At 42.4% G+C, this 23,543-nt stretch overlaps 1 protein-coding gene and 1 long non-coding RNA gene across 7 annotated transcripts in view; one reads left to right on the forward strand and one right to left on the reverse strand.

The window, feature by feature from the left end:
- Nucleotides 1-1,911: 1,911 nt before the first annotated feature.
- On the reverse strand, nucleotides 1,912-22,282 carry LOC133374731 (uncharacterized). 3 transcript variants are annotated; one of them, XR_009759955.1, is made up of 4 exons: nucleotides 21,965-22,282; nucleotides 18,089-18,312; nucleotides 8,392-8,506; nucleotides 1,912-4,175 (listed from the first exon to the last, which is right to left on the reverse strand). It is a non-coding gene; the product is annotated as an uncharacterized LOC133374731 (long non-coding RNA). The 3 variants fall into 3 exon arrangements; XR_009759957.1 differs by lacking the exon at nucleotides 1,912-4,175 and adding an exon at nucleotides 4,182-4,355; XR_009759960.1 differs by lacking the exons at nucleotides 1,912-4,175; nucleotides 8,392-8,506 and adding an exon at nucleotides 8,557-9,079.
- The window catches only part of ZHX2 (zinc fingers and homeoboxes 2), a 98,894-nt gene continuing 95,339 nt past the window's right edge, over nucleotides 19,989-23,543 (forward strand). For 2 of the 4 annotated variants that reach the window (XM_061605865.1, XM_061605873.1), the window contains exon 1: nucleotides 20,539-20,767. The gene's annotated coding sequence lies outside the window, so the exon portion shown is untranslated. Of the gene's footprint in view, nucleotides 20,768-23,543 lie in introns of all 4 variants that reach the window. The other 2 variants (XM_061605890.1, XM_061605882.1) reach the window with 2 other exon arrangements.

A 23,543-nucleotide genomic window follows, 5' to 3' on the forward strand; every position in this document is an offset into this window, starting at 1 on the left:
TTCGTCATTGCCACGCCCCTCTCTCTTCTGGTAAGCCACTGTGACACCAGGGATAGGAAGTCACGGAAACACCCCCACTCCCCAACTCACTCTCTCTCTCTTTCTCTGTGTGTGTGTGATATATATATTTATATGTAAGACTTTTGCGTGGCTGGAATGTCACTTTAAGAGTCACATCCATCGCTCTGCTCACCTTTGCATCTGGCCCCATCCACTGCCAGAAGGTTATGCATGAGGGAATAAAGCCTTCAGGCTGAAAAAGATTCCCCACCCCTGCACTAACACCTACCCATGTTAGAAGTGTATCATCCCACTTGAAACAGTAACGGTTCCCTGCAAAGAATCCTGGAAACTGACCACATTCACACCACATACTGTATTTATTCCACTATTTTTCCACTTTAAACAGTCATGGCTTCCTCCAAAGAATCCTGGGAAGTGTAGTTTGTGAAGGTTGCTGAGAGTTGGTAGGAGACCCCTACTTCCCTCACAGACCTGCAATTCCCAGAGTTCCCTGGGAAGAGGGACTGGCTGTTAAACCATTCTGGCAATTGTAGCTCTGTGCGGGGAATAGGATTCTCCTAACTCTCAGCATCCTTCACAAACCACACTTCCCAGGATCCTTTGAAGGAAGCCATGACTGTTTAAACAGTGGAATAAATGTATGGTGTGAATGTCGTTGTTAAGGGTCCTGACAGTTGTTATGTGTGTGTTATGTGCCTTCAAGTCGATTATTACTTATGGTAACCCTATGGTCTGTGGCTTCCTTTATGGAATCAATCCATCTCTTGTTTGGTCTTCTGAATGAGCGACCTCCAATAGCATCTGTTGTGAACCGCCCTGTTCAGATCTTGTAAGTTCAGGTCTGTGGCTTCCTTGATGGAATCAATCCATCTCTTGTTTGGCCTTCCTCTTTTTCTACTCCCTTCTGTTTCTCCCAGCATTATTGTCTTTTCTAGTGCATCATGTCTTCTCATGATGTGTCCAAAGTACTATAACCTCAGTTTCATCATTTTAGCTTCTAGTGATAGTTCTGGTTTAATTTGTTCTGACACCCGATTACAATTATTAGAGTACCCAGAGAAGAGGGACTGATAGATAAACCAGTCTGGAATTGCAGGTCTGCGAGGGAAATAGGGGGTCTCCTAGCAACTCTCAGCACCCTTAACAAACTACAGTTCCCAGGATTCTTTGGGGGAAACCACGACCGTTTAAAGTGGTACAATACTGCTTTAAACGTATGGTGCAGATGAGGCCTTATCCTGTGTCTGTTTTAGGAACATCAGGTCAGACTCTTTGTGCATCTAGGCCAGTATTGTCTACCCTGACTGGCAGTGGTTCTCCACGGCCTCCAGCAGAGGGCCTTTCCTACTTGCTGCTGCTTGACATTCTTCACCTGAAGGTGCCTGGGACTGAACCTGTGACCTTCTGCCTGGAAAATATGTGGTCTTATAATCCCATCATTCTCTTCCCATTGCTTCCTCACCCTCTGATAACTATGTTCCATGGGAGCAACAACTTCTCACTTAAAAGATGTTATTTCTTTCATAGATACAATGAGAGCAGATTCCACTGCCCCACTGACATGGAGCCACCAGCCGTCACTGGTAATTGGGCAAGCCTAAAGCCCCTGGCCTTTGTCCTCATTTGTAAAATGAGGATACTAGATGGAAATCATGAGAGTGAAATGCAGCAGGAATTCCTCCCCCCATGACTTTATCTAGTTAGTTTTTCAGTGCATGATAGTGTATTTAGGTTATGACAGACAGTTGTAGTAAATTAAATCCTGTTACTTCTCCACCCTGCTATGCAAATCACAACTTGAACATGAATAATATTATGGTCCCAAGTGAGAAATGGAGCTGAAGCTATTCTACAAGAATGCCATTTTGGTAATCAAATCTTTATTGGCTTGAATCATAACCAAACTGGAACCACTACTGTTGATGTGAAACCTCAACCAAACCAAACCAAATCATTTTTGGTTCCCCCCTTGGAGAGATCCATGTGGGACACTGTGCATAGGACATTGCAGATGTCCCTTTTTGGCCCAGCCATGTCTTTACCTGCCCCACAACTAATGCATATATGACATCAGATGTAGGACAGGTGGATGTGGCTTGGCCAAAATGGCTTCATGAGCCAAATGTGGAGGCCTGGCAGACCTAACTAGGCCCCCAGGCCAGAGGTTCTTAACACATCTTAAAAGATGTTATTTCTTTATGAGAATACCAACTGGCATGTGCCTGAGCATTTCTGTGATGAAATAATATAACAGTATCATGTTATACTCATGCAAACCAGTCTGTGGATCTTTTGCCTTTCGTTCATATCATTGGGTTGCAGCCAATGGCGTCACTCAGCAAATGGCAAGGTTTCTGTCAGCGGAACAGGGAAGGAAGCCATTTTTAACTATTCTCCCTCCACTCTGCAGGCCTCTGCCATGTCCTTCAATCAACTCTGGTGGGTCCTCCAACCTTCTAGTGCAAATTTAGGGAAAGGAGGCACTGAAGGGGAGAGGAGGAATTGCTGAACATTTTATTTATTTATTTGAAAGCATTTCTAAACTGCTTACTATTTCAAAAACCTCTAAGTGGTATAAAGTCTAAAAAACAAACAATATATCATTAAAACATGAGGGGGGAAACCTAAAACCAGTAAAACAGCAGCATGGAAGGATATAAAAAACAAATAAATTGGGAATTCAGGGGATTCAAACACATAAAGCAGGATCCAGTCTTAAGGGTCAGAGAAAGCTTGAGCAAAAAGATAAGAATTTGCAAAACATCTGAAGCCACCGATGCTTGCTGCTTCACATATGGCAAAGGGAAGGGCATCCCATGGTACAGGGGCAACAGCAGAAAATGGCTGTATACAGGTCACCACCCCATGATGTCCTGTAGGATGAGGTGCCAGAAGCAGACTATCCCCAGATGATCCAAGTGATCTTGCAGGTTTATACAGAGGGAGGCAGTCTTTCAGGTAACCTGGTCTCAGGACGTTGAACATGGTCCAGTAACTGATTGGCAGCTGGTGCAGTTCCTTCAGCACAAGTATAGCATGGATTCCCCCCCCCATTCCACTGACACAAGCCTTCCCATCAACCGAGTGACCCCATTGGATGCAACCAATCTCCCCCAAATATTAACAAGCAACCAGCAGTGAAAATAGCAAACTGAAAACTGGGGGAAAGAAGTTCAATATATAAATAATTCAGGATCAAAACCATTGATGGGGAGCGAGGGGGAAAAACACCCCTGAAGTGTCACCATATGACCTGCCATATGTGGTTGCTATGGCAATGGCTCTCTTTTCCAATTTAATGTACTCAGCTGTAGAAACAGTTCCTGTGAATTTCTGCTCTGTGCTCCGCTGAGCAGTGCCAGAGAAGAATGGGAAGTTGCAAACTCTGAGCTGAGGCTGCATTGCAAGACCAAGAGAGATGATCAGTCATCTGTGTGGATGTCATCATTCCATAGGAGCATGAGAAACAGGTAGATGGTGTATTGGATGCAAAATTCAGCTTCCCAAGTTGCTCCGCTTTCTTTCTTTCTTTCTTTCTTTCTTTCTTTCTTTCTTTCTTTCTTTCTTTCTTTCTTTCTTTCTTTCATGTTTCTAACACTTATGACTGCAGATTTAATATTGAAAGCAAAGGGGTAGTACCTGGTAAATCTCAGAAGCCCACAGGGCAGCTGAGTAAGGTTTCCAGTGGTTAATGTGCTCCTCATAGCTCTTTAGTCTCTCTGACATCCTCATGTGTAGAGGTACATGGTCAGCTGAGGGACTTGGAGGGACAAAGGGCTGTGACAGTCCACTTGTAAGAGTTTTGACCCAAGTGGGTCTTGACTGACAGCTGGCATTGTCCAGACAATCACAAGGCAATCAAAAGAATGCCCGGGGGATAGAAACTGGCTGGAGATGGATAATCCAGGTGGGAAAAGGAGCCTTTCTTCAGCTCTTGGACTTGACTCCTCCATTTACTGATGATGGAGGACGGGGGAGACATTCATAAAGGCACAGATTGGGGAGAGCAGAACTGTGCCACACCAACACATCGAGGATGTGCAAAAAAACCGCTTCCAAAACAATCAGACTTTTTGCGGAAAGAAGGTGATGGGAAAATGCAGTCGGAAGTGTGGGATAGCAATCGTTTGATGCAATGTCACATAACCTCCCTGCAAACAAATCGGAATGAATGTTCAATAAACAGGATATGTCAATCAGCAGGGAATGTCATATATTTTCTTGCAGCTTGATGGTATATACCAGACACAGGGAACCTCTGGTCTCCAGCCATGCCCACCTGCTGCAAGCCTGATGTCACACCTGACTACTTGGGGCAAGTAAAGCCGCAGCTGCAGGGAAACAATTAAGAGTGTTAAAGTGGGCTCTTGACTATTCCTCTGCAAGCAAGGCTTGCATTCAGCACATTTTACATTTGGCACCAATTGCAAGTCCTACTGTGATCGATTCCATTCAGGAGCCCCTCAGTGGAGCTGATACTTTCCATAAGCAGGGCTTGCATTCGGCACTGAATTTAAATCATTGGAGCTTCTGCATGGAGCTGATCCCTCCTGCAAGTAGGGCTTGCATTTTGTACTAAATTTAGTGGCGAAAGCAAGCCTGCTTCTGATAGCCATCTTAATTTCCAGACGGGGGCTTGATTTAAGCTGCGCCTGCAAAGGAACATTTTTTCCTTTGCAGCTCTCCTTGAACACAAGCTGGGCTGCAAAGGAAGGAAGGAAAGAATCAGAAGTGCACTCCTGATTCTTTCCTTTGAAGTTATACAACCTGATGTATATGGGAAGTCATGGTTTAATAAAAGTTATAGTAAAAAGCTACGGAAGTCCTAGCATGTTCAAAGCTTGCTGCAACTCCTCTTATTTGTTCCCTTTAAAGTGACATGGAAACTGGAACCAAATCCCTCCCATTTTCCCAACAGGCCCCTGGAATTGGTGGGGAGGGGGGGAATAAGACGGCGCTGGCACTGGCGATTGTTGTTGTTGTTAATAATAATAATATTTATTAGTCACTTTTTTCAGAATGAAACTCAAAGCAACTTACAAAAAAATCTCAAACATATTCAGAATAAAGAACACAGTACAAAAAGAAAACAGTATACCAAGCAAAACTCAGAAACAATACAATAAATTATTCTCCTTCCCATGGTCCTCCCCCCAAAAGAAAACTAATTTTTTAAAAAAGCTAAAAAGAAGGAAAGAAAAGCACAGAAAGCCACCCTCCTCCCCGATTTTCCACCCAGTTGACAGCCCAGCTGGGCTTTGAATTTCCGAGTCCCTCTACTCCACCAGATGTCTCCCCTGATCTGGTAAGATTGATCTATAAATATTAATTTATGAGAAAGGATTGAATCCCTTACATTGTCCAAACAGTCGCTCATTTTAGCCAATGTCGAATTTAATACTTCCACACACTCTCAGAATCAATTATGGCAGCTTTTCCTTAATTTGAAAATAAGCATATCATTTGCTAACGAACTCTTCTGCATTTGGCCTTTGAGCAAGGAACACTTTGACAAGGGAGCTTAATCAAGTTGAGATAACATTACTTTATGAACATGAAACATACTCATATTTTGCTGTAAGAAATGAGAAGCATAAGGAAAAGCAGATTCGGAGAGTTTAGAGCTGCTTTGGGGGGGTGCCCTATGCCTTAGGGATTTTCCCCCCAAAGGTTTTTTTTTTTTTACTTCTGCAAGCTTTGGGTTCCCCCAAAGCTGCTCTTGTGCACGGATGGTGCTGTTTTGGCTACATAAAGCACTTGAAGGAGAACACTAGTAGTATATACTAGGCCTAGTGAAATGACCAGTTCTATGGAGTAAATGGCAGTCATTTGTTTATACAGGAAGAAAACAAAGGTGCACTCGGAAACAGTGTTGGGGAGTGGGGGAGCCTCTCTCCCATGCTTCCATCTGAACTATCTGCCCAACTGCCTGTTTTCTTTGTCTCATATAACTTAATGGCTGCACATATACAGACAGGGGGGTTACGAGAGTGCGGGAGAGAAGCAAGATGGATTCCAAGGTTAAGAACAATGAGTCCTGTAGGTCTGAATGAGACTCTGGACCTTCAATCACAAAACATTTAAAGCTCACTACTTTCCCCAAAGAATCCTGGAAACTGTAGTTTGTTAAGGGTGGAGGGAATTGTAGCTCTGTGAGGGGCAAACCATAGTTCCCAGGATGCTTGGAGGCAACCCATATACTTTAAATCAGGCTTTCCCAACTAGTGGGCCACCAGATGTTGTTGGACCACAATTCCCATCTTTCCTGACCATTGGCAATGCTGCCTGAGGCTGATGGGAGTTGTGGTCCAGCAACACCTGGTGGCCCACTAGTTGGGAAAGCCTGATTTAAATGTATGGTGTGTACATAGCCGACACAGCTGTTTGAAATCAGGATGGTGTAAAAGATAAATTTGGCTTCAGTAGTTTGGTGTTCTTTGGTACAAGGAAAGAGAGGGTACAACGTAATTTTGAACTTCTATATATCTAAGCAACCTATCTCTGCTGTTAGATACACATGCATGCATTCGGTTTTCATTGTGTTAATATACTAGGGGCTTCTGCCCCTGCGCACTTTGTGCACCAACCCCAGCACCTAACCCTAGAAATGCCAGCTCCTCCCCAGAGCTTGCCAAACTCCCCCTCCCCATAAACCTGGCCAAGCCTCCCTTTCCCCACAGGTTGCCAAGTCTCCTTCTGTTCTTTAGACCTTCTCCTGCTAGGACAAGGGAAGCAGAGCAGGGAGGCGGCTGGCTGAGGCAAACTGCACAGGAACAGTGGCCCTGGTTGGTCCTGACTGCTCCTCCAGCTACTGCCACTTCAGTTGCTTAACTGTCATGCCTGCCGCCCACCATGGCCCCCTAGTATTGCCCGCACAGCATGACCCCCACCACCTCACTTGTCCACCGCACCAGCAGCACCTCACTCACCGCTAACCCCCACACACACACATTATAAGAACTGATATTTCAAAAATATTTATACTTTCATTTGATGGACATAATTTATAAATATGTTTTCTGAATGGTTCTTCTTTTTCAGTCTATCATGATCTCTATATATTGTTCATGAAGAATTTCTTTATATGACATTCATTTTTGTAATGATAAATATTCAGAGGAAGGCAATAGTAAACCACCTCTGAATACCGCTTACCATAAAAAACCCTATTCATAGGGCCGCCATAAGTCAGAATCGACTTGAAGGCAGTCCATTTCCATTTCAATGATAAATATTATTAAATTGTCGATTTACCTGATCAAGGAGTAGTTCAAAACGTGTTGGGCAATAAATTACTATATTGGTCTGAATATAGGCCGCACTTTCCCCTCAAATCTGGCTTGTATAAAACCCAAGTGCAGCCTATAATCACACTCTTGTAAGTACAGAAGCCATGATTTAAGATGAAACGTCAGGAACCATGCAGAACTTTGGCATACTTCCATCGTTTTTGTAAAACGATCACCTGCCCTTCTCAACAGGTAGCTGTAATTGCCTGGTGAGTTTGTAATTGTGGGACAAGTCTGGACATTGCACATGTTTTTTAGACTGTAAAAGCACTGGATGGTGATCTCATTTTAGGGCTGTGAGCTATATTTTTGAGCCAATACAGCTTTCCTTTTTTCCCTACCCTGTGCTATTTGCTCCTGTTCCCAGTTGTTTGGGGTTTCCCCCTTTTTTGTCTGAGTCTTTGGGGCAGGGACCAGTCTGTTTTGCTTGTGTCAGATGCCAAGTATACTGTCTTGTGTGACTTTTGCTTGCGTCAGATGCCAAATGTACAAGTACAGTACATACATTTTTCACATTTCATCTCTGACAAGCCACTTAAATGAAATTGCACACTCACTGAACATAAGAACATAAGAAAGGGCTACTGGATCAGGCCAATGATGTTCTCACAGTGGCCAACCAGTTGTGCCTGGGGAGCCCACAAGCAGGACCTGAGTGCAAAGAGCACTCTTCCCTCCTGCACTTTCCAGCAACTGGTATTTGGAAGCATACTGCCTCTGACTATGGCAGCAGAGCACAGCCATCATGGCTAGCAGCCATTGACTGCCTTATCATCCATGAATTTGTCTAATCCTCTTTTAAAGCCATCCAAGTTGGTGGCCATCACTGACCCTTGTGGGAACAAATTCTGTAGTATAAGTGCTGTGTGAATAAGGACTTACTTTGTCTGTCCTGGATCTTCTGACATTAGCTCCATTAGATGCCCAGGAGCTCTAGTGTTACCAAGAGGAAGAAAAACTTTTCTCTGTCCACTTTCTCCATGCCATGTGTAATTTTATATACTTCTATCATGCCACCTCTTACTCGCCTTTTCTCTAAACTAAAAAAGCTCCAAAAGCTGCAACATGCTACGTATACCTCATCCTCTTCTTCCTGACAAAAGATGCACACTGATAGCAAAGATGGGGGCAGATTCATATGCTGTACAGGTAGCGTGGCTCCAGCTCCCCCATAGTTGCACCCCATGCCACTCCTGTAAAGTAAGAATAAAGAACCACATGGGAGGGATAGGATCATGTATATGTTTATTTCATTTTTATTTTGCCTTTCCTACAAAGAGCCTGGACAGCATATTTCACAACAACCCTGTGAGGTAGGTTAGGTGATTGGTCCAAGTTCATGCAGTGTAGGTTTGCCAGGTCTCTGGTTTTCACCCAGAGACTCTGGATTTTCTGGGTCTTCTCCAGGTCTCTGGATGGGTCACCCCAATCTCTGGACTCTCAGCTTTCATTTTTTTAAAAAAAAACAGTTCCTAGATAGTCTGATTCAAGAGATATATGCCAAAACGTCAGCTGTCCCTCACACCCACAATTTCTGTTAAATGAGCTCATAGCTGCCTGCTCTAACCTCACCCTTTCAGGTTGTAGTCAATAAGTGAAGTCAGGGTTGTGATTGACAAGAGATTTGTTTACTTCCAGGCAATTAGAACCCACTGCAAGTCCAGAAAACTGTTGCCTTTTCCTGCTTGTCTGAAAATCTCATAAATTGAGTAAGTTTATAGCTTTCTGCAGTAGCAAAAGTCCCCTTCTCTGTGTGTGCAGGAGATCTAAAATAAAAGATCACAGCAGGATCTTGGTAGGCATGCACAGTAAACAATTTCAGTTATGCTTATAGTAAATGTGTACATGCAGGTTTTTTTTAATTAATTGCAAAAATAGTATATTATAAATTTTATCTTTCAATAATTTTTGAACATAATTTTTTAAAATGTGTACATGAAGCTTATGATGCCATTACAATGTATTATACTCTTCTAATTATGAGGAGTCAAACCAATTTAACTGGGCTAATGAAGAGAGCAGTTTATTTGTCTAATTCACAGCCTGTTTTGAAAACCTTCCCAATATGAAGCTTTAATCCTATACTCACTTTTTTGGGAGTAAAGCTGCAATGCTAATCCCACATACCAAGAGTAAACCCCATTGAATTCAGTAGGACTTACTTTTGAGTAGACATGGCTAGGCTTGTGCTGTAAATTTCTTGTACTTAATTTTATTTATTTATTTATTTGCATTTGTATACCGCCCCATAGCCGAAGTTCTCTCTCATTTTATATGCAATGTTTATATAGTGTTGATACTAAAGAGGATGTTTTGTTCAATTAATTGTATTTTATTGATTTTTTTGGTAGTTGCTGTTTTAAGATGTTTTGACTTGTACACTGCTGAGAGTTTTATTTAAATATAAGCTGTATATAAATGGTCTAAATAAATAAATAAATGGGACTTTTGAGTGAACTTAGCAAAGGATTGTGTTTGTGTTGTAAATCTTTCTCTTCCCCTACAATCCTATTTTTCAAAACAGTTAGGCAGGGCTTACATAGATATCACAGCTTTCATTATATAGGAAACTAATACTGATTTTATTTTTTAAATAAAATGTTCTGCAATGACCAACTGGTTTTAACAATAAACTATTATATGGGGTGTATGTATTTTTACATCTCCAGTGTGTGTGTGTATGGAGTCTTTCCAACAACCCTGTGAGGTAGGGTTTCCAATTGGAAACCAAGGCAGCTCAAAACAAGAAATAAAGCCATTTAAAATCCAATAGCCATAAAAACAAGTATAAAACAGTTACAAAACAGCTTCAAGTGGCATGATTCTGAATTTTGGGTTGGGTGACTGATGTTCCTTATCGCTTGAGGTTTTAGTCCTGTGCACACTTTCCTGTTTGAGTAAGGCCCACTGAATACATTGGAACTTGCTTCTAAGTAAGTATGCATAGGATTGCACTATAAATATCTTTACAGATAATAATAAACATCTCTGACAGTCATGCTTATATAAATATTTCTTCATACTGTGACCTGGTAAGTATCTGATTTCACACTATGGTTGTACATTATTATTTGCTCTGCATTTTAGGTGTGCCTTTCTTCTTTGAGGTGGTCATGGTCCTCCTCTGTTGTTTTCACCCTGAGGGGCTGATTAGGCTGTGAGATGGTAAGTAGCCCATGGTCACCCAGTAAACTTTGTAGCTGATTTCCATTTTAAAAAATCAATTAAAACAATTTACATGCAGGCAAACTTTATTAAGGAGATCTACACACTACATTTAAAGCACATCCAACTCGCATTTAAAGCACATGACTTCCCCAAAGAATCCTGGGAAGTGTAGTTCCCCCCACACACAGTTATAGTTCCCATCACCCTTAACAAACTACAGTTCCCATGATTCTGTGGTGTGATTCATGTGCTTCAAATGTGTGTTGAATGTGCTTTAAATGAATGGTGTGGATCTACCCTAGGTATGCTGTGCGTTCATTACTGAATTGAAAAGAACAATTTTAAAAGATACTTTTTTAAACAGGGGAAGAGTTGTAGCTCAGTGGTAAGGCATATGCTTTGCATGCAAAGGTCCAAAGTTCAATTTCTGGAAAAAGACTATTGCCTGGAATCCTGGAGAGCTAATACAGGTCCATGTCTGCTAGTCAACACTAGCCTGAACTGGCTGGTACCAAATGGTCCGAGTCAATATAAGGCAGATTCCTTTGTTCCTCAAAGAGGAAACAGACCCAAGGCCACAGTAACTCCAAAATGTATTTATGTATTTTATTTACAACATTTATATACTGCTTTATTGTAAAAAAAACCTCAAAGCGGTTTACAGATGGAATTAAAACAATAAAAGTATTGGCAAAAACAAAAACCAGTATTTAAAAATATTCAAAATAATAAAACAAACAATGAGTTAAAAACAGATAAAAAAAACATAATAGCTTCTACATGCCTGGGTAGGCTTGCCTAAACAAAAATGTTTTAGCAGGTGCCAAACAGAGTACAATGAAGGTGCCTGACTAATGTTAATAGGCAGGGAGTTCCAAAGCATAGCAGCTGCCACATTAAAGGACTGATTTCTTACTAGAGCAGAACAAGGACTATGTGGAACCCGTAACATGGAAATAACATCTTGAACCTGGCCTGGTAGCAAATTGGCAACCAGTGCAGATTTCAGAGCAGAGGTATTATGTACTGACAGGATCTCACTCATGTCAGCAATCATGCCACAGCATCCTGCACTAACTGTAGCACCCGGGTCAGGTTGTGCTGCATGGGGATTTCTGTGATCTTGGCTGACTGGCTACCAAGATTTTTTTAGTTTTTGTTTTTATTTAGGAATCCTGACTGGTTGTGGGATGCTGAGTTTTCTATCTTAGTTATAGGAATCTTGTTGTGGTTGGTATGGTATTGCATTTAGGAAATCACCACTGTCTTTTCTTTTTCTATTTGCATTTTATTTACCTTTAACCTCACTCCCTTACATCCATAGAAGCAACAACAGTGCTCCCATGCACTCAGCTCAACTCCCTAAACCCACTGATGACACACGGTTTTGATTGCATGATGGTTTGTTACTTGCCCATTAGTGGTAAAGGAGAATTCATATACTGAGAAGGGTGGCTGCAATTTTTGTTGTTCCCAAGCTACTACCTGTGAAAGCAAATCAAACCATGTATGTTTTCTCTGTGTCAAGTTTTACTCACTGGAATTGGGCTGGCTGGCAAAGTGAGTTTATAGCAGCCCACAGGGTAGGCAGAAAAGAGTGGAGAATCTTCTTACTCATTTCTCACACCTCTTCTTTCAGTGAAGAGTCAAATCCGTAAAGACGTTTGGAGCAGCCATGATAAAAGGCAGGGGCAGGGCATTCCAGGCAGGGGGTTGCCAACCCTTCTTGGTTTTAGATATCTTTGCAGAGGATCCCTAGTCAAACCTTACCAACAGCATAATTCTAAGAATATATATTTATTTATTTGTTTATTTATTTATTGAATTCTTAGTCGCCCATCTGGCTGGCTATCCAGCCACTCTGGGTGATGTACAATATAGGCATACAAATATAATAGACATTAAAAATCTGAAAACAATGACGATAAAATCTACTCTGAAGTTATTTGAGTTCTATGGGGCTTAGTCCCTTAATAAGTGTATTTAGAATTGCAGCCTTCAGGGGCATCCATCTTTACTCCTGAGTGCTCCTGTCTAACATCTCCAGAACACTAGGCTCCCTTCTTCCTACAATGGCCTTCTGGTGACTGGCCTGGCCTGAGGGCACTTAAACCCTTACTGCCAGAAGCAAATGGGCTAGATTATATGTTACTTATCCAGGCTCCCTAAGTAGGTGAGAATGATTCCATCACTTCAGCTGGACAAGGGAACACAATCTTTTAGCTAAGATTTCTGTCTTAATTTCCAGTCAGAGAAATGTTTTTGTTTGAATGGTATGCTCCAAGCAGCTGTGGTTGATAATGTATCATTATCATTGAGCATGATACACTGAGCTTAATGTATCATGCTCAATGACATCACTAGGGCCCGCCCCTGAAATTGCAGGATTTGGGATATTTCTGACCTGGAAACCCTACTGCAGTGAGATGCATAGTTGAGAGGCTGGAGAATGATGAGATAGCTTACAATTAAATAAACAAGAAGCTACTTTTTTCATTTCCTGTCAGAGCAACACACCAGAACCAAAGCATTTTCAAGAAATAAACAAGGTTGCCCTTAATTATCAGACTCATCAATTAAAATGGGCTCTAGGGTCAATCAGCTAATACCTTGGTAGATTAATCTACCATTTTAATTTATCACAATTTGCAGCCCATGCCTTCCTTTTTCTAGGACATGTCCCATGCAACCCAAATGGGCACTACATCATAGCAGTGCATGAAGTTGCTAGTTAGATAAACCTGTACAGAAAAGATTTCTTTGGTTCAGAAAATGGTTCCTTTGCTCAGACTCTCAGGATGCAGACAAACTGGAACAGGTTCAGAGGAGGGCAACAAGGATGATCAAGGGACTAGAAACCAAGCCCGATGAGGAGAGAGACTGAAAGAACTGGGCATGTTTAGCCTTGAGAAGAGAAGACTGAGCGGAGATATGATAGCACTCATCAAGTACATGAAAGGTTGTCACATAGAGGAGGGCCGGGATCTCTTCTCGATCATCCCAGAGTGCAGGACACGGAATAATGGGCTCAAGTTGCAGGAAGCCAGATTTCGACTGGACATCAGGAAAAACTTCCTAACTGTTAGAGCCATATGACAATGGAACCAATTACTTAGAGAGGTAGTGGGCTCTCCGACACTGGAGGCATGCAAGAGGCAGCTGGACAGCCATGTGTCAGGAATGCTTTGATTTGGGTTCCTGCATTGAGCAGGGGGTTGCACTTGATGGCCTTATAGGCCCCTTCCAGCTCTACTATTCTATGATTCTATACTATGACTTCTGGGTACAGCTGTGGTCTATGTGAAAAAGTTTCTCACTAATTAAATATGAGCACATCCTTGCACCTGTGTTATCTGATACAAGCTACACTTCAAAGCTGCTATGGCAGTCCTACTAATTGGACTGGATGCCTCTCTGGTGAGATCTCACATACACTACAGTTCTGGAAAGTTATAGCCAGCTAGTCTTCTGATCGGCCGAGAAGCCTGGTTTGCTGTTATTAGGCCTTTTATTCTAAAAGTATTTTTCCCCTTTGTATGATGCCTCACATCTTGGATCCTGACACCTGTGAACATCCCTTAGCTACTTGATTTCCTGTGGCATCAGTTGCTCTTTGGGTTTGCATTAGAGTAAGCAAGTTAGCTTTTGTTATTTTTATTCTTGCCTTATAATTCCCTAAATGTATTTCTGTCTCTTAATAGCTTCTTATAATTATATTTCTCACTGGTATACAGGTTCTTCTTTTATGCTGCTATTTTTAAACAATTGCTAATAAATCTACCTCTTATATTTTGGTGAAGCTTCTTGGAGCAACACTTTGGTACTAAACCAGTTCCTTGCATTTTGGTCAAACTTCTACTAAGTAATTTTTGAAGCTTTGGGACTCAAGGGACAGAGAGACTGACATTAAGCTCTTGTCTCACTGAATCTCAAAGAATGTCTGGAGTACAGTTTGGGAGTCTCCTGGCCCAAGTTGAAGTGGACATAAGGAGTGATGGCAGCTTCTACCTTGCAGGGTTGATTTTCAGCCTGGTTCTTTGGCACCTACTATACCACCAAGACACTGGTTCCCACCTTTTGGTCACCAACGTTCTTGACAACATCCACTGTCAGAAAGCAGGCTAGTTATGCTATAGAAAGAGAAATTCACTTTTACAACAACAACGTCCATAACCATTTTCCTAGTTCTCACTGCTGAAAAAAAAAAGTGTAAACCTATGGGCAGACTCTACTGAAGGCGTTATATTTATTTAGAAGGGCTATAATAAATAAATAAATAAATTTAATTTCTGTGTCGCCTATCTGGCCAATGGCCACTCTAGGCGACATACAAACAGTTAAAACACAATAAGATAAAATACAATAGTACAATATAAAAACTGTAGAAAAACAATACAGCAGCAGACAATGATATTAAAACAGGGTAGGAGGCAATTCAATCTAGTAATTAACCCTCCCCGGTATCTTTTGTGGTATCATCTAGTGACCAGATTATCCCAGTCTCTGTTCCAGTTCCACACATCGTCTCCTAGTTTCCCCTCTTGATCTCCTGTCCAGAACTCAATGTCAATTCCACAATGTCCCGTTTGTTATCTTACCCTTACACTTAATGAGCAGAGATATGAATAAGCCTTGTGTCTGTTCATGCAACCCCTTCCCTTATAACCCAGGAAGTCTCCAATTATCCATCGTTGCCTGTTTCATCTGAACTGGGAAACTATGGTTCCCAGATTCAGAACAAGCCAAGATCTTAAACCAACTTCAAAGCATGGTTTGTTCGGTGATTTGCTCAAACTACCGTTTCTAGGCTTGGCTTAAATGGGAAACTATGGTTCACTGAAGACATCTTAGTTTACTGCAGCATACCATGAAAGTAGAAGGGAGGGGGTGGGGGTGCATATATAGGCAAAAGGCTCATGCATCACTCAGTTTGTTAGGCCAAGATATGATAGCCAAACCAGATTGTTGTAAAATGCTGTGAAGATTTACCTATATTGCATATTTTATTCCAACAACATAATTTAGAGGCTATGAAGCACAGCTTAAATCTCTGCTTGCATTAATGTGCATGGTGACTAGAAGTAAAGAAAAACAGGGGTCTACTTTTAACAGTCGTATAGAAAATGTTGGCAAGACCAACTTACCTTGCAGGGATAAAGACACTGTGCTCATCACAACTCTCTCTTCTACAAGATTACCAGAACCCATCCTCCTTTGCTTCTTTCACATTAATGCAAGTAGGGAATCAAACTCTGGTGCCCCTTGATATATAAAGGCAAACCTGACTTGCACATTCATCCTACTGGCCAGCCCAAATGTACATGGATGAGCATTCTGTTATTCTTTTTCCATGAGAAGGAAAATGCTAAGCACATACATTGTGAAAAAGCCCAAATGCTATGTTTTCTCTATGGACGAAAATCCTGCATGCACAGGGCTCCTGACTACATTTATAATATCCCACTGATTTCAGCTGGGTTTTATATCATCTACCTGGGACAGGTGCCCTAATAATTCAGTCTAGACAAAGTAACATTCCGCAGATTATATTATTATGGTTGAGAAGGAAGGAGATCTCCCCTAATACATTCCAGAAACCAATCAGAAGTGTACAGTATTGTTAAAATATAAGTCTGAACTCCATAATATAACAAAGCTATTAATTATCCTATGCCAAGAAGTGCCCTATATAATTACTTTTGCCCAATGTTAAACTGTTGCTGTGTTTCTCACAGGCCATAACAACATGCAAGCTGGTATTTAGAAAAATTAAATGCAAAACAGTAAGCAGGGTAATTGTAAAGCTCAATGAACACAAGCAAGTGTGAAATAAACTCCACTGAACTAACCTTTTCTTGTCGGCTGAAGTCAAAAGGGCATTTGCCCAGAGCAGCAATTTGAAACGGTAAAAGTATCACCATTACTCACAGCGCAATTGAAATGCAATTAAAGCATTATTGAGGAAGTGAGATTTAGAGCTAAGCACAATAATCACCAAGTTCATTCATCACCAATTAAAAAGGTGGACATTTTGCAGTACAAACCTCACCATGTGCACTCAGAGGTAATGTTTCATTCCTATCAGTATTAGATCTGTTGATATCTACTTCACTGCACTTTTTAAATCTGCAAAATAGTTTGATTTTATAACACATCCTCACAACAACCCTGAAAGTAAGTGTGGTGTAGTGGTTAAGGTGTTGGACTTCAACCTGGGAGACCATGAAGCTCACTGGGTGACCTTGGGCCAGTCACTGCCTCTCAGCCTCAGAGGAAGGCAATGGTAAAACCACCTCTGAATACAGCTTACCATGAAAACCCTATTCATAGGGTCGCCATAAGTCGGGATTGACTTGCGGGCAGTCCATTTCCATTTCCACAACAACCCTGCTAGGTGAGCCATTATTTTCCCCATTATAAAGAGGGAGAGCTTGAGAAAGGCTGGCTGTCCAGTAAAGCTATGATTTGGAAATTAAAACACTGCTTGTCATCGGTAAAAACCCAAACTGTCTAGTTACAGCAGTTCCCAAACTTCCCCCCACCCCAATGGCCCACTTGAAAATTGCTGAGGGCCTTGGCAGACCACTTAGTAGGTTTCCTGCCCATTGTAGCAATTGCAATGTACTAGCTGCTGCATAATTTTCAATTGTATTTTTATTACTGTTTTTAATTCTTATATTGTATTTTTATTTTATTACAGCTGGATTCCACAGAACTCAAATTGTAATACAATTTAAGAAACAAAAGAAGTGAAGCAATATAAATACAATTTAAAATCAATATCTACATTTAACGCAGGCATGTCTTGGACCACCTGAATGAAGCTCATGGACCACTGGGGGCCCATGGACCACAGTTTGGGAACCCCCTGGGCTAGTAGATTGAACTTACTATCTGGGGTGGTAGACTGAATTTGAAGCAATCTATAATTCTACAGTAACAACAACAAAACCTTTAACAACAAAACCTTTAGTGTGGTGGCACCTACCCTGTGGAATTCCCTCCCCTTAAATATTAGGCAGATGCCATCTCTGTTAATCTTTTCGGCACCTATTGAAGACTTTCCTCTTTCAACAAGCCTTTTAAGTTGAGACCTATCCCAGTCTGCGTCTATGTTGGAATTGCTTTTTAATATGTTTTCCTTTTAACTTTCCCCCCTAAACAATATGTTTTTAACCCTTTTCATTTAATGGACTGCCTTCAAGTCGATCCCGACTTATGGTGACCCTATGAATAGGGTTTTCATGGTAAGCGGTATTCAGAGGGGGTTTACCATTGCCTTCCTCTGAGGCTGAGAGGCAGTGACTGGCCCAAGGTCACCCAGTGAGCTTCATGGCTGTGTGGGGATTCGAACCCTGGTCTCCCAGGCCGTAGTCCGACACCTTAACCACTTTGCCACACTGGCTCTCATTTTCATTTAATATGTTTTTAAAGCTTTCTTAAAAAATGTTTTTAAAGTTGTTTTGTTTTAATGTATTTTAAGGTCTGTTTTTATGATGTTTTAATGTTTTTAGTGCTTTTGTTTGCCACCCTGGGCTCCTGCTGGGAGGAAGGGCGGGATATAAATCAAATAATAAACAAACAAACAAACAATGAGAAAATATTACCTTGCCATCTCAGTTACTGTATATTTACCCTTTTAAACCAGGCAGAATTCCATGGCAAATGGCAGGTGGGTGGAGGTGTTTGCAGCTAACAAGGTAATGTATAGAACTGTGACAGGGAGAAATGCAAAAGGTGAAGTGTCTTCTGTCACTGTATTTCCATGCTGGGACAAACTATACCAGTTGACTTTCTGCCTCTTGTGTAGCTGTTGATAATTTTAGGAGTCCTGGTTTGGAGGGGGGTCAAAGAGAGAAGAAAGGGAAATAACTGCCTTCAACAGATAACATAAAATTGAGACAATTTTATCATATGAACATATGTACAAAAGGTCTACTACATAAAATAAATTAATCTATTCCTACAAAGTGGCCACTGTTTTGCAGTGAAGTACATCAGGCAGATCTATCAATCTACTTGCACTGCAAACCATAGTTCAGACATGAGCAGTAGCGATCCCATGAACGTGATTGACTTCCTTCAGCATCTATTTCCTCCAGCCAGGCTGGAGTTTTTCATTCTTCCTTGCCGGCTAATGAAAAAGAAGCAGTGAAAAAATGACAAACACCACCTAAAGGAGCAACGCTGAACAGAGGCTGAGTCCATCGTTGCTCTGTCCTGCAATCATAATCCTTGGCGGCTTCTGGCAACTCCCACGTGGCCATGATTAACAGTTTGTCGAACTCGTCGTCAGCGCCACTTCGAACTTTCCCACGCAAGGACATACGGAGAATGCGATCAGTGGCACAGCCTCCCCCCCCCCAAAAAAAGTTCTTCAAATGAAGCATGGGAATAAAACAACGGACATGAAACAGCAACAGGGAAAAAAATTACTTTCTGCAATTCCTTCCAATGACTTGGGTTCCAATTTATTTTATTATGTTTTTTACAAAAGAGGGAGGGAACCAGACATTAGCAGACTCCACACTCCCACCCTACCTCCTCGTTATAAGGCCTGAGGCTGTGGACACGCAGGTTTTTCACCAAACCAATCCGAATCCTCAACCTATCCTAAAACCACTGTGGACGCGCAGCTCAGAAATTCGGATTGGCTCTTTTCTTGGACTCCCCGATCTCACTATCTGCATGCACCCATCCAAATAATCCACATCCCACCAGAGCCTTTGGAAGGGAATTTTGGTTGGAGGAGGGAGGGTTAACTTGCCCATTAACCCCAGACCAACGGGCCCCAACCACAAACCCGAAATTAAACTTAACTATATGTAACTGGATACATGTTATCCCACAGGGTGCAACAGTTCTGAAGTCTGCCTGAGGGTAAGAAAGAACCTGGCCCATTCTGGTCAAGATTTAACAGGAATATCAGACACCGTATCCGTGACGGGAGATCAAGATACTCGGCTGCAAAGCCCATCTCAGATCCTGCACACAATGAAATGCAATCCCACTAATTTCAACTGAACTTCATTTGGCTGGGCCACTGAATGTTCTGGACTTCCGATTTAGGATCGAGTTTGTTCATTTGTGGGGGAAGGGGCATAGTCTCCATTGCCAACCCTAGCCACCCGGGGTAATTTGTGATTATATTCTGGGGATTCAGCCAACAGATTGGGAGAGAGTGTGCGCGCTCATAAATACAGAAACATTTAACACCTACGTTGCAGTTAGAACAAAGTTAGGGGTTGCGGGTGAAAAAGTGGTCAGGATCCATTACGATTCCCCCCAACCCAACGTTGTTGCTGTACTTTGGAAGTACATGGGGGGGCACATCGGGAGGGCTCTTCGGTAGGGATAAACCACGTGGCTACATTGAGGTCATCTAAGAGAAAGAGATCTAACAGCATTTCTCTTTATTTCTGCAGAAGCAGCCTGACTCTTCCCAGCAAACGTGCACAGGATCGGATTGCGACTCGAGGCTCCAGTCCTAAGCACGCTTACTTGGGAGTAAGTGGGAATTTCATTCCGGAGTTAAGCATGCACCTGCAGTCCCACCGAGTTCCAATGGGGTCACGGGTGAGACCGCAGCCCGACCCCATCCATAACAATGGGACTTGCTCCCGAGGAAGCGCTTAGTTACAGCAGCCGTGGAATATGCCCTCCGCTCCGTGGCAAAGGCTGCAACCCAGTGCATACACTAGAAGCGACATACAAATCATGACTTGATATTTTTACAGACAACCTTCTCTCCCACCCACCGAGCAAATTTATCTAAACGTCCTTCTTATTACATTATATTAAAGTTTAGAGTAAAACGCAAGACGCACACTTAACAAACCGAAGGGAGAAAAAACATGGGAATAGAATGGAGGATTTAATTAATAAATATAGTGTAAAGGTATACTTTTTAAGGGAGGCACTAGGCTCGGAGGGGGCGGCGGAAGAGATTTGCTGTGGGTTTTTTCACGTCAAAAGAAAGAAAGAAAAAAGTTTCTCCCAAATCGAGGGACCCTGCTAGAAGAGCCGCGGGTTGTATCGTATGCAAATACGCAAGCTGACGTAAGAGATCATGTGGGTTTTGGCGTAGATCGCCGCCACCGATCGGAGAGATTTTTTTAAATTTAATTAATTTTTTTTAAAAAAAATTGCTAATGTGCTTTTTTTCGGCGGGGGGGGGTAGTGTTCAAGCAAGAGTCCCGGACCGGCTCCCCGCGTTCTAGAACGCGCACCGAGAGTTCCATTCGGGGGAAAGTTCGTCTCTCCGCGTTCCAAAGCTTTGATCGCAGGTAAGGACAGGGGGGAAAAAACTTCGCCCTCCCTCTCTCCCTCCGCCCTTTAAAAAAAAAAACAAATGGGGGAAAAAAGAGCGTAGCAGCACCCTTGATCGGAACAAGGAAGTGCGGATTCTTTGCAAAACAACGCTGGGTCTTCCTTTGCCACATGGACTTGGATGCTCTCAGTTTTTTGCCCGGAGAGCCTGCCGACAGGACAATCCGCTCCGTCCTAACTTTTCCTTTCTCCAGGGAAAGCTCCTGATTGTTAAAGAGGACTTGAGAGCGGCGAAAAAAAGGGGGGGAGCGTTTAAAGGGAGGAAAGATTTCGAGGAAGGTGGCAAGCCAGAGGGGTCGGGATAAAATCGGACTAAAGAAAATCTGTGCCTCTTCAGGGAACGGAGGGAAACGCCTCTTCAAATCGATCTTAAGTTGGGTTGGGTTTGTTTTTTGTTTTTTCTTGGGGGGGAGGGGGCTGCCTGTGGGGGCAAAAAGAAGAGAAGGCGAAAATGTGTGTGGGTTTTTTTTAATATGTCTACGTTTCCCTTATGTCGACATCAGCAACACAAAATATGGCGTCCGCTTTCGAGAGGGCGTTACGTAGAGGCGAGGAAGGCGATCTTGGAAATTCAGGCTTGGAGAACAGACCCCCACCACCACCTTCCCACAATTTCCCCCCATAACTGCAACATCAGGGTGACAGCAGTTAAAAGCCTCTGGCCCCTGGTGCTCCTCATGGAACACACGGGGGCCACAGTTAGGGGGGAAAGGGAGCGGGGAACCCCTCCAGGCTCCGACTGAGCACAGATTTGGGCTCGAATTTCACCCCCCACGGACTTGTCCTTAATCCTACATGCAAGCACCATGACGCGTTGAATTGCAGTCTCTCTCTTCCCCCCACCCCCGCCGCCCTCCACGCCGAAGAAGAACCACTATCATGGTTGTATTTTACCAATAATAGGAAACAGTGGCTCAAGAAAATCCACCCTTGGATCGTGTTTTTTTTTAAACCCGCATTAGCCATCCCCCACCCCAAATCTTTCCACCATCACCCCATCTTATTCTGACAGAGGGTAGGGAGGGGCGACCGTCTCTTTAGCGCATCCTTGTTAAAATCCTCTTAAAAAATCCTGCCAAATGTTCGATGTATTACAAAGCCCCGTTTAAAGAGGGGGGAAAAATCCGAAAAGGAAAAAAAAGGTTACTCCTAACCGTTGTTGGTTTCACTTCTGTTTTGATCCCGTTCCAAAGATCTCCATAATCAGGAAAACCTGGACTGAACGTGTTCTGGTCAATCATTCCATCCCCTTTGGAGAGACTTCCAGGTTAAAAGGCTGTCCTTCCCCCCCCCCCGTTTTATTTTCATATTGGTTTATTTTGTTCCTTTCATGTCTCTCTCCCACTGGGGAAACAGAGAGAAAGTCACAAAGGTACCCCCAGCCCCCGCAGGTGTTGGGGGGGAGGGAGAGAGACTCGATTTTCGAGGAAGTGAAGTTGTGATTTGCTGAGAAGTTCCACCTGATTGATTTGACTTCAAAGCCACGTGAGAAGGCTCAATGCCCTCCACTGTTTCCTGATTGCCTTTTGTCAGCTTGGTGTGGGAATTAAGTCTGCTCCACAGCTGGGCAGTTGGTTTTCTTCTTCTTCTTAAAGAGACGTTGCACTTTTAATAGTTTCGGATTTCTAACCGAACTTGGGTGATCCCAATACTCTTAATCTGGACGCTGCAGAGTTTCTGTGTAAACCGTAGTTAGAGAAATAGGGGGTGAGCCTACTGCAGCAGCAACATTTTATGTTTATTTTTTGGCACCTTAAAACATTACCACCTTTATTATGGCATGTGTTTTCATGGCCTAGGACAGTAGGGCCCAAATCAATTTTTTGAAAATGGCTGAGGATCTACTTAGCGATTTTTCCATGTCTTTTGTTTGCAAGTGTAATGCGCAGTGCTAGATGCTGTATGATTTTTACTTTATTTCTATTGCTTTTATTTTTTATATATTGCATTTTATTGTATTACAATACAATAAAATACAATCTAAGAAATAAAAGCAACAAAAACACAATTAAAACTCAATATGACTATTTAATGCGATGCATGTGCCATCTCCCGCCTTCAGTCACAAATCAACAGACACGCCGTGGGACACCTGCATGAGGCTTCACCTGAATGAGGCTCGCGGGCTGCTGGTGGTCTGTGAACTGCAATTTGGGAACTCCTGGCCTAGATTCCAGGAATCAGATATATGAAGTGTTATCCACATGCAATTGGCACATTCATTGGTACAGAGTGGGAAAATGTAAATAGCAGGGTCAGATGGTGGTGATATTCAAAAAGTATGGTCTGTGACGATTCAGTTAAAGCTCAGATAGGTGTAAATAGACCAAATGACCATTCACAACAGTGGTAATTGGTGATAATACAATCGTTCTTGTTATGCTATGTTAATTAACACTTGCAGCAAAACAGAAGGACAGGATGTGAGCAGTTTGTAGCCCAACAAAAACAGGGAAATTAAAATGTATAATGAAAAAAGTGGGAGAGAACAAGGGAAGGCATTTGGATTAAATACAATACATATATCAAGCTAGCTTTTGAGTTGCTCAGGATTTGTCTTTAAAGAACAGCTCTGTACCGTTTGAAAACCCTGCTGCTATCAAGTGCCGAGTTGAAAACTGCGGTCGGGTCCTGCTTGCGGGCTTCCCATGGGCATCTGATTGTCTACTGTGAGAACAAGATGCTTGATGCTGATCCAGCAGGGCCTTTCTTATGTTCTGAAAGCATAATATG

The sequence above is a fragment of the Rhineura floridana genome, chromosome 1, assembly GCF_030035675.1.
Source record: "Rhineura floridana isolate rRhiFlo1 chromosome 1, rRhiFlo1.hap2, whole genome shotgun sequence".
Lineage (NCBI taxonomy): Eukaryota > Metazoa > Chordata > Lepidosauria > Squamata > Rhineuridae > Rhineura > Rhineura floridana.